General features: G+C 53.7%; 1 protein-coding gene across 3 annotated transcripts in view; it reads right to left on the bottom strand.

Moving 5' to 3' along the window:
- ACSF3 (acyl-CoA synthetase family member 3) overlaps positions 1–11295 on the bottom strand; it is a 51856-nt gene that overhangs the window by 6234 nt on the left and 34327 nt on the right. The gene's annotated exons all lie outside the window — the stretch shown is intronic.

Here is an 11295-nt window from a genome sequence, read left to right as displayed (position 1 = left end):
GTCTCACATTCCCACTCCTCCAGGTGACACAGGGGACTGTCCCCTCTGGGGACAGTCACCATGTGCCACCCACGGGCGGCCAGCAGAGCTCCTTCAGACCACACAGTGCACCTTGCTCCTTTGGGAGCCTTTATGTTGGTTTTTTTGGGTTTGGTTTCTTTTTTCCCAAATTCCAGGAGGAATTCCCTGCTGTCAGCTGCTCTCCTGCCATGAGGATCCCTCATTTCCAGAGGGAAGAGCAGAGCACTCACCCTCCTGCATTCCTCTGGAATTACTGCTCTCACCCAGTGAGCGTGTTGGGGGGGGACACCAGCAAGTTCCCAGCTGGAAAACCCCGGGAAGCTTGCAGGGAATAATCACTTTGCCCTTCTCTGGTGCCTTTCAGCAAAGGATCCCCAAGCACACTGACCCAGAGGCTGATCAGGCAGAAAGGGAAGAGCTGGGGATGAGGAGGAGCCCCCGTGGGATGAGGACTGGCCTCACACAGCAGGAGCAGTGGGCAGGAGGCTCTGGATCTTTGCTGTACCCTGGCATTAACTCCTCCCTGCCTCCCACTTCCCTGGAGTCACTGCTGATGCTGCTGCTCCATGCAGAGCTCAGCCTCTGGCAGACACACCTCACTGATTAGGATTATGATTTATTTTCCAGGTAGGATTGGTCCAACAGCCCAGGCAGGTGATGAAGAGCCTGAGCCCTGATGCTGATCCACACCTCTGGGAGAGCAGAGCCAAAATCTGGGAGCTCAAACCCCCTTTGCCAGGTGAGGATTTTGCAGGAGCAAGTCTCCAACCCCAGCACCCACAGCTGGATGGGCACATGCAGGAGCTCAGGGCTTGTGATGGTCCCCCTGACCAGTCAGAGGCAGCTGGCAGGAAGGTTCTCCTCCATCCTCCTCCTTTCAGCAGAGTTTTCCTGCCTGCAGATCACACCATGGGAATGCTCCTTCACAGGCTTTGGAATCCCCCTGCAGCCACAAGCTCCGTGTGCCTGTCACATTTCTCAGGTGCTTTCAAGTTTCCCTGCTCTTTCCAGGGCAGTTCAGTGTCTCACCACCCTCCTGAACCCCTGGGAAGGATTTTTTTGCAGTAGCTCAGGCACAGTGGGGCTGGGAAGCTGCTGAGCGTGGCACAGCAGTGACATTCCTGTGCTCACTCTGCCTCTCTTCCCATCCCTCTGGCCACAAGCTCCCAAGCCCAGTGCAAAAAGAAATGGTTTGTTCCCATTCCCAGAGGTTCCTGTGCTGGAGAAAGGCCATGTGGGGGGGATAAATTATTATAAGGCAAGTGCTAAAGGCTTTTTATAGGAATTAGATAATCCATCCCCTCTGTGGGATGGGTGGCCGAGCGCTGCCTCTGTGTCACAGACATCCACCTTTCCCTCCCCCCACACCAGGAAAACTGCATGCACAGATCCCCCATCTGCTCACATCCATCACACACTTCACTCCAGTTTATTAGCTGGAATAAATCATAAATATTTCATTATATATCAGCGGCGCTGGGCTCGGGGAAGGTGCAATCCATCACCCTGCTCGCCCGACCTGCGCCGTGCAAGCAGCTTTCCAGTCTATTAAACAAGATTGATACAGTGTGCCAGCCTGGCTGGGGCATTTATCCATGCACCACTGGCACAGGGAGGGCACGGGATGCATGGGCAGCCCAACCACAAACCCTGCAGAGCAAGAGGCAGAGTCCTTGCCAAGCGTGCCATGGGAATGCTGCTGGCATGAGGAGAACCATGGAATTATTTAGCTTAAAAAAGGCCCTGAAGACTGTTTATTCCACCCATTCCCCAGCACTAATCTGTGTCCCCAAGTGCCACATCCTCATGGTTTTAAATCCCTGCAGGAGTGGAGACTCCACTGCTGCCCTGGGACAGCCCTCGCCATGAGGAAAGCTCCCCTAATTTCTAAGGCTGTTAGATACCAGGGAAAGCTGCTCACTCTTGTTCCCTAGGAGAAGAGATGGGAGAAGACACCGTGGCAAAGCAGGGCCCAGCTGAATCAACATCCTGCCCCCAACAGGGACCTTCCAGACTGTCCCCAGCTCAGGAATTCCCCCTCATCCTGCAAGTGAGACCTCTCTCCAAGCCACATCTCCCTGAGTCACTCTCTGCTGGAACCCTGGGCTTGGGTGAGTTCCCAACACGTGAGAGATGCAGCTCTCCGTGACCCAGAGCCTCCCTGGCACTGCTGGACTGATGGGAGCCATCCCTGCTCCTGCAGGGGTTGAGGCTGCCCCAGCAGTGCTGATGTGTGTGCACAGATCTCTCTAATGAAATGCTAAATGAGAGGCTGAATAACTGAGCACCTTTAGCTTGATTTATTGCGTGGAAGTGAGGAATGCCTGTCCCTGCTGTCAGCCATCTTGGCTGCCAACAGAGGTCACGAGCACTAATTGTAGCTAATTAACATTAATTAGACTTGGGAAAGACTGGGTCTCCTCTCCCCAGCGATCCCCATCCGCCCCAGCCCTTCAGCACTCGCATTCCCTGGAAGCAGGCTGCATTCCCAGCAGCTCCTGCTAATCCCAACCCAGCTGAAACCATCAGCTCCTGCTTCTCCCCACCTTTCCCACCCTGCTCACACCAGGAGGGTGAGACCTGCCAGGCCCCAGAGTCCAGCTCACTGCTCCCTCTGGAGCGTGTCACAGCCCTGGAGTGACTCCTGGGGGACACCTCAGTCCATCTCCCCTCACCAGCTCACCTGGGCCAGCAAACGCCTTCCCTGGGCTCACAGATCCTGTCCAAAGGCACTGGGGCTGCTCTGAGCTCCCTCTGCAGAGCACGGTGGGTTTGGACAGCCCATGATCATTAATAAAGCACCAAAGGCTCCTGAGGGGGAGACTCTGAAACCTCCTCAAAAAACCACACGGATATTAATTGCACAGCAATTATTCCTGAGGAAACCCTCTCCCCAGCAGCTCCCTGGGTGCAGGACAAAGCCTTTCCTGGTGTCCCTGCCCTGGCCAGCAGAGCCAGGGCACTGGGAAGGGCTGGCACTGCCTCTGGATCCAGCTGCTCTCCTGGCACGGGCAGCCCTGGCTGGCAGCACAACCCCAGTGTGCTGCCAAGAGCCTCCAGCAGGGCCCAGGGCCAGCGAGGGGAGAGGCTCAGCAGCTGCAGATCTGTCCCTGTGCTGGGAGCAGGCAGGTGAGCTCAGCCTGGAGCTGCTGCTCTCCAGGCAGTCCCAGCTGCACTCACAGTGCCAGCATGAGGAGATGCTGGAGTCCCTCTGGAGCCAGGCTGGGAGAGCTGGGGGGCTCACCTGGAGAGGAGAAGGCTCCAGGGAGAGCTCAGAGCCCATAAAGGGGCTCCAGGAGAGCTGGAGAGGGACTGGGGACAAGGGATGGAGGGGCAGGACACAGGGAATGGCTTTAAACTGAAAGGGGGTAGGGTTAGATGGGATATCAGGGAGAAATCCTTCTCTCTGAGGGTGGTGAGGCCCTGGCACAGGTGCCCAGAGCAGCTGTGGCTGGCCCTGGATCCCTGGCAGTGTCCAAGGCCAGGCTGGACAGGGCTTGGAGCAGCCTGGGACAGTGGAAGTTGTCCCTGCCTGAGGGAATGGGCACAACCCCAAAGCTGCCACAGCTCCAGGAGAATTTGGACAATGCTCTCAGGCACAGGCTGGGATTGTTGGGGTGTCTGTGCAAGGCCAGGATTTGTACTTTGATATCTCAATGCATCCCTTCCAGCTGAGGCTGTTCTGTGATTCCATGACTGATCTGGGAAAGGCATTGGGTCATCTTCAAGCTGCCTGCTCCCAGGAGAAAGGGGTTAAACAATGGACTCCCCACTCTCAAAACTTCTCCAGAGACTCCTGCAGCAGCCAGCATGAGGAGAAAATAAAATCAGAAATAAATAAATTTTTAAAAAAGGGAAAAAAAATAAAAAAGGCAAGGCCCAGGCTGGAATGAATTCCTGTCATGCTCTGTACCAGGGAACTTTGTATTCCACAGGCAGCAGCTCTGAGCCTGCTGTCAGAGCCACGCTGGGAAAAAGGGCAAAACCCTGCTGAGATGAAAGAATGGGAAGCACTGGAACAGCCTCCCCTGGCATTTACACCTGGAAAAAAAATAAATCACTCAAGGGCATCTCACAAAGAGCTGTGCTAATAAGGCTCTCCTCCCCACGCTGTGTGGCTGCGTGGGACATGGAGCAGTGCCAGGAGAGCTGGCAGCAGCTCAGGGACCTGCAGGGGAAAGGAGCAGGTAAGACAAGCCTGATTCAAGCCTGAGCTGAGCTCTGCCCACCCTGCTTCCAGCCAGGGGACAGAGGGACTTGGGGACCTGCCTTGAGTGCAGCTACCCCTTGTCTCAGCTGATCTATCAGAGATTCCTTCCCCTCACACAGGTATTTTCCAAAGGCTCCTCACACTTACTGCACCTCTCAGCAGGGTGAGAAGTCAGGCTGATGCCCACTGACCCTCCTGGCTTGTCTGCACCTCCTTTTTCCTTCACCATGCACACTCCCCCTCCACAACCCCGTCCTGGCTCCTGTGGGTGGGCTCATTCCACCACACAGACCTTTCCCTGCTCCCAAGAGGATTTTTCTCCTTGTCTGAGCACAGGGAAGAAAGCAGGGCAGTGTTTGGGCATCACCCTCTGGTGTCACTGTCCCACTGCACTGTGGCTGCACTCAGGATCCCCCTGGGGCAGGGAAAGCACCATCCACTGCATCCCTTCTCCAATCCATCCCTTCTCCAGCCCATCCCTTCTCCAGCCCATCCCTTCTCCAGCCCATCCCTTCTCCAGCCCATCCCTTCTCCAGCCCATCCCTTCTCCAGCCCATCCCTTCTCCAATTCATCCCTTCTCCAGCCCATCCCTTCTCCAGCCCATCCCTCTCCCATCCCCTGCAAGCCAGACTTCCCAACACACCCCACTGGGCAGCAGGTTTGCCTACCAAGTACAAAGAGCCACGTCTGTCCTGTTCTGGGGCCTCAGGGCTTGCTGCAGATGGTCCCTGCTCCAGCCTTGGCCTGGGCTGGCACTGACACCCTCACACAGCCTGTGCCAGCCCAGTCCTGGGCATCCAGCCAGGACAGGACAGCACCAAATGGAAACTCAGCCTTGGCAAAGCCTGGCAGAGCCTCAGATCCTGCCTGCCCTGGCAGAGGTGCTGCTCCTCATTTTTATCTCATTTCTTCAGCTCAGCATGGCCAGGAGCCCCTCCGAGGCCTCAGAAGTGAAGGACAGGAGCAGATGAACACTCCCCAGGCTGCATGTCCTGCTCCAATGGAAAGCAGTGGATAAAGCAGGCAAAGCTGGAAGGTTTCTGCAAAGCAGGCAGCCGAGAGTTTGGAGGTTCAGTCCTCACTAGCAGGAACTCAGGGGTGACTGATATGACACATGCAGGCTGAGCAGGGACCCCCCTGCTCCTCCAGCCTGAATTCCTGCAGATGGGTTTGCCCAGAGGACCAGCCAGAAAAGAAAATGGGTAAGTAAAAATGAAAACACTTCTTTTTTTTCACATTAGCATTTAAATATTTATGGAAATCCCTGCAGACAACGAGAAGAAAAAGAAAACTCAAAGAGTAATAAAGAAGTCAATGCTCCAAGGTGTGGCTGCATGTGGCTGGTGGAGCTTTGGAGAGTGTGGTAACAAAAAATAATAATGGTTATAATAAAAACATTAGAGCAGATCCCTCTGCTCCCTGCAGCCCCCGAGGGACAATCAAACCTTAGCAAAAGGTAAAATCACCTCTTCTTTTCCATGCAGTGTCCTGGGACCTTGGGCACTGCCAGGGATCCAGGGGCAGCCCCAGCTGCTCTGGGCACCTGTGCCAGGGCCTGCCCACCCTCCCAGGGAACAATTCCTTCCCAAATCCCTGAAATGGGATGGAATTGAATAAGATGGGATGGGAGGAATGATTCCCAGCAGTCAGGGGCTGGTTCCAGGCTCTCCCTCCAGGCTGTGAGAGCAGCACTGCTGCAGCAGAGCTCGAGGGGTAAAAGCAGCCACAGAACAAAAGGGAAGAGCCTGGATTTTGGAGCTGCAGGTGCCTGCTGTTCCCACTGCCTCTCAGCTGGGGAGCAATTGCTCCATGCCTCTGGAAAGAAGCCTCAGTGCAGCAGAGGTTCTCAAAGCAGGGAAGGGTTGGCATCCAAGATGTTTGATACGACGAGAGCAGAGCTTCAGAGAGTAAACAAATTCTGTGCCAAAAGCTGCTCTCATTTACAGCTACAAAAATCCCAAGTCACTCTGAACTGCTGAAAACATCAGTTTCACCAGCACTCAGGGAAACAGAATCACAGAATCAGGGAATCACGGAATGTTCTGGGTTGGAAGGGACCTTAAAGCTCATCTAGTTCCACCCCAACCATGTGCTGGTGACCCCAAGGCTTCCACTAGTCAGGCACATGAAATGGAAATACTATAATGGAAATACCCTGGAAATGCTGAATCCTCAAGGAGAAGGAATAAATACCCAAGCAGGAAGCAAAAAAGGGAATTCTCTCTCCAAAGTGTTCTGACTGTGTGTGTAAGAAACCTCTGGGGGTGATAAAGGCTGATACACCAGAAAATATTCCATCTTTATGTTTTTAATTTTAGAAACACTTCTTAAATTAGGGCTGGGTGGAAAGGAGAGCCCAGCACATGCCTGCTCTGGCTTCTGCTCCTGCCCCCTCCTACAGCAGCAAGTTTGGGGTCCACCTGGCATGTTTGGGGGTGTCCTTCCACAGCATTTGTGGGCAGGAGGGTCCCAAAGGCAGCAGCTGAGTGCTGCCATCCTGCCCCACCCCAGAGCTGATCCCTGCCAGGCTCCACAAGGAGCTGCTCCAGGCGGGAGCCCCTGCTCCATCCGGTGGGATCTCACCGGTAACTCACATCATTCCAGCACATTGCAATTAGGGAATCATTTCTGTAAAAATAGAATTTGCATTAGCTGGATTTGTGAGTAGGAAAGCCACTGCAAACAAACAGAAAACCTGCAGATTAGGATGCTAATTAGATGCATTTCTATTTATAATCTGCCTTGATCAGCCTCAAGTATTTTCTCTTTCAGGTGTCTGTGCTCCACCCACGGATGTGAGCAATTCCCCTGGCAGGGAAACACCTGCTGCTCCCTGGGGACAGCCAGGCATGGGGAAAAGCCTGAGCCACAGGGACAGGGCTGCATCCTGCTCCTTCTCCTTAGGGCACAGCCCCAGAGCAGGCAGGAGCTGTGCCTGGCCAAGGATGACCTGCCCAGGGCCTTTCCTACAAACAGCACATTGCTCTGTGCTGGGACCTGCAGGAGGCTTTGCCTTTCCCACCAGAAGGGGTGGGAATCACAGATTCATGGAATTAACTGGAAAAGATCTTGAAGATCATCAAGTCCAACCATCAGCCCTGCACCACCACCATGGTCACCCCTGACCATGTCCCCAAGTGTCACATCCATGTTTTTCCAACACTTTCAGGGATGGAGACTCCACCACTGCCCTTTCCACAAAGAGATTTCCCCCATCTCCACCCTAAACCTTCTCTAAGGCCATTTTGTCTCACCCTGTCCCTTGTTTCCCCCCCGGCTGTCCCCTCCTGTCAGGAGCTGTGCAGAGCCACAAGGTCCCCCCCGATCCCCCTTTTCTCCAGGCTGAGCCCCTTCCCAGCTCCCTCAGCCCCTCCTGGTGCTCCAGTCATGATGGGAGGGTTGGACCTGATGGCCTTGAAAGGTCCTCCCTCACCCAAACTATTCCATGATTCTGTGGAATCTGCAGGGGCCAGGGCTGGGAATGGCAAGGATCTGCAGCTGGTGTCAGCTGTGGGCTGGAGAGCTCGGTCTGAAAATGACACAGAGACAGCAGCAGGTCACTGAAACCAGTCAGAGGCACTGGGATCATCCCCTGGACTGGGACTCAGGGCTGCAGCAGGAGCATGTTCCAGTTTTGGAGCAAGCTGGGAATTCAGGGCTGAGTGGGATGTCCCCAGCAAAGCCAGGGCTTGTCCTTGGTGCTTGGATTTGTAATCACAGTGGAAAACCAATTTCTTTTTGTTGTTGGGTTTTGTTTGTTTTGTTTTCCTTTCCCTGGAGCTCCTCCTTCACTGCAGAACATCCAGAAGGAATAAAGAAACACCAGGTCCACTCTGTACTCCCTATAAAGCCTTAACAATAGGATATGAGAAGTGTTTTGGGCCATAGGATTTATTACTGATGGGGTTCAGGGGCATTTGTGACCTGGGCAGAAGGATCCAGCAAAAATTCACTGATAAACCAAGATGTAACAACGTGAAAAACAGCTCCAAGGTTGTGGGGGTTTTTTTAAATGCAGCTCAAAGAAAGAAATTTAACAGATATGAGTCATCATTCTGCAATGTGCATCAAACAAGTTAAATAACTCTTACTTTCTTAACGACATATTAATCAAAGTGCATTGATTCTTGAATCAGATTCTACTCCCAACAAGCTCTCTATCTTCTCCATCCTGATGCATGCATTAAGAGAGTTTTATTCTGACAGATACAATATAGCAATCAATAAAATCTTATTATATGGAGCAGGGATACATGGATTTGTTGCAGGATTTATGCACTACTTTCAAACCCGGTGCTATTTCATGTCTCAGTCTTAACCTGTAATTGAAAATAAATCTCCCTGAATACACCAGATTCTAATTTTCTGGATGTATGGGCAAATGTGAATGGAAGCTGCCCTTCCCTGGGGGAGCAGGCTGCTCTCAGGCCGTGTGGCTGCCCGGGGAGCACGGCTGGACTGGCAGATTGCTCTGGAGAAACCCTGGGTGGGCAGGGGGATGTGGGGAGAGGGGCAGAGCTGGGCACCATGCTGGGCACCCAGCATGCTCCCAAACCCTCCTGGTGCTTCCAAAGCCACCTGCTGCCTCCTGGGCAGGGACAACACAGGCTGGCAGTGCCAGGGCCTGGCCCAGGTGGGCATGGCAAGGCTGGGAGGGATGGAGGGAGGGAGGGAGGGAGGGAGGGATGGATGGATGGATGGATGGATGGATGGATGGATGGATGGATGATGGATGGACGGATGGACATCAGGATGACCACAGAAGCTGCTGTTTCTCTGCTGCTTTCCTCCAGTTCCCAATGTTTGATTTTGCTCACAGAATCATGGAATGGTTTGGGCTGGAAGGGACCTTAAAGACCACCCAGTGCCACCCCCTGCCATGGGCAGGGACACCTTTCACTGTCCCAGGTTGCTCCAAAACCTGGCCTTGGACACTTCCAGGGATCCAGGGGCAGCCATAGCTTCTCTGGGCACCCTGTGCCAGGGCCTCATCCTAAAAAACCTCTTCCTTCCCTCTTTTCCTTCCTCCTTTCCCTCTCCTCCCCTCTCAGGAGCATGTGAGGGTTTGGAGGCTGCCTCTCAGCTGGCAGGGCCTGGCACAGCTGGGCAGGAGCTGGGCAGGCTCAGCAGGGACAGCAGCCAGATGCCCACAGGCGTTTTTCCTCTGGGCTCAGCCTGGCCTCAGAGGGCTCGGTGCCACTTGGATGTATGACAGCAGGTGGAAACCCAGCAGTCTCCCTGGAAATGGCTGCAGGGGACTTTGATCTAACCAGCTCTGTCAACAGCGTTAATACAATAAAAATAATCAAATTCACTCGGATGGAAATGAGAGATGGAGGGATCGGCAGACAGCAGCACAAATCCCAGGGAATAAAGAGGATGGGAGCAACAGCACATCCCCTCCGCACCACCAGGAGTTCTGAGGCTTCTCAGAAGAGCCATGATCTTGAATTCATCAAAGTCACTGGGTTTTTCCCCCTTTTTTTGGGCAGGGCTTGGAGCAACCTGGTCTAGTGGAAGGTGTCCTTGTTCATGGGACAGGATGAGCTTAAAGGTCTCTTCCCATCCAATCCACCCAATAATTCTGCGAAAGCGCAGCCCTGAGGGACCTGGCCACCACCTGCAGCCTGCAGGTCACTGCTGGGGACACCACAAGGGTCAGCAGTGAGCAGAACGCTGGCACAGAGTCAGGAAAGCCATGGCTGGGGCTTTGGGAACACCTTGTGCTGCCATTCAGCCTCACCTGTAAAACACTCACCTGGATGACCTGGAAGTGGCAGACACAGGGAATCACAGCCTGGATTCACCTCTGCTGGATCCTGCCAGTATGGCTTTGGCTCCAGGGTAACCAGTTTGTGCTTAATGGGGATAACTCACCCTCCAGATCCAATCCCTGTGACAGGACACAACCCTTTTCATTCCCTCAGGGGTTTTTTACCACCACAGGACTTTTGCCACCTCTGAGTGATCTCCAGAGGCTGCTGATGAGGCTGGGGCGGGCAGGGTGAGGATGGGGCCATGGGATTGCTCCTGGCACTGCTGGATAAATGAGGCTTGGGAAAAACCCAGTCCCACTGACCTGATATCCAGGAGAGATGGAGCAGGAGAGGAAGGGAAGGAAGGCAGAGTAGGGGTAGGGATGGGGAAGGGAGTTCAAGCCTCCCACCCGAGGGAAGGGGGACATCAGAGAGGTCACCTGGCTGCTGGAGGGATTGTCCAAGCCCCCCTGGACCCCCCCTGAACCCCCCACTCCTGCCACTGCTCCCCTCCCTTGTTTCCACTTCTGAGCTTTGCTCGGCTGGCGAAAGGGTTAAGTTTAATTTATACTGATTTCTATTTAATATCATTCTCTCCCCGTAGGAGCCGGCAGCTGTGAGCTGATTGTAGTCCCTCATTATGCAGTCTGTATCACTAATGGCCTGTGACAAAGGCATGCCATCTTCCCGGCCTTACCCCCGAGAGCCAATTAAACACACATACTCCCTTCCTGTTTGCGGCGCATTACAATGAAATTAAACTGAATTTCAAAATCATTTTCTCCTAAAGACATCTCTTCGCAATAATTAATGCACGCTATTCCTTTGCAGCTGAAATATTCATCAGGAGTGTTGACTAAAAAAATTTTTAAAGCTGATTGCCCTGCACCCCACGTGAGGGCTGGTGATGCGCCGGTCCCAGCCCGCGGTGCCCGCCTGGCCTGGGGACTCGTGGTGACACTGCTGGCAGTGAGCTCTGCTCCGGGAGAACAATTAGAATAAATCACAGCTTCTTCAGGAACCATCAATACATCAGGTTACACAGAAGGCATCAGAAATCCAGCCTGACTCCTGCCACCACAGCACTGCTAACACACGGTAAAGAGGGGAACGGGGAAATCAGAGAATCCCAGAATCACTGAGGCTGGAAAAGACCTCCAAGGTCATCAAGTCCAAACTGTGACTGATGCCCACTGTGTCACCCATCCCAGAGCACTAAGTGCCACATCCAGCTGTTTCTTAGACACCTCCAGGGATGGGGACTCCAGCACCTCCCTGGGCAGCCCTTGCCAATGAACAGCCCTTTC

Source organism: Geospiza fortis, unplaced genomic scaffold (assembly GCF_000277835.1).
Source record: "Geospiza fortis unplaced genomic scaffold, GeoFor_1.0 scaffold102, whole genome shotgun sequence".
Taxonomy (NCBI): Eukaryota; Metazoa; Chordata; class Aves; order Passeriformes; family Thraupidae; genus Geospiza; species Geospiza fortis.
Note: the sequence above shows the minus strand (reverse complement) of the source record. Positions and strands in the feature narration are given on the sequence as shown.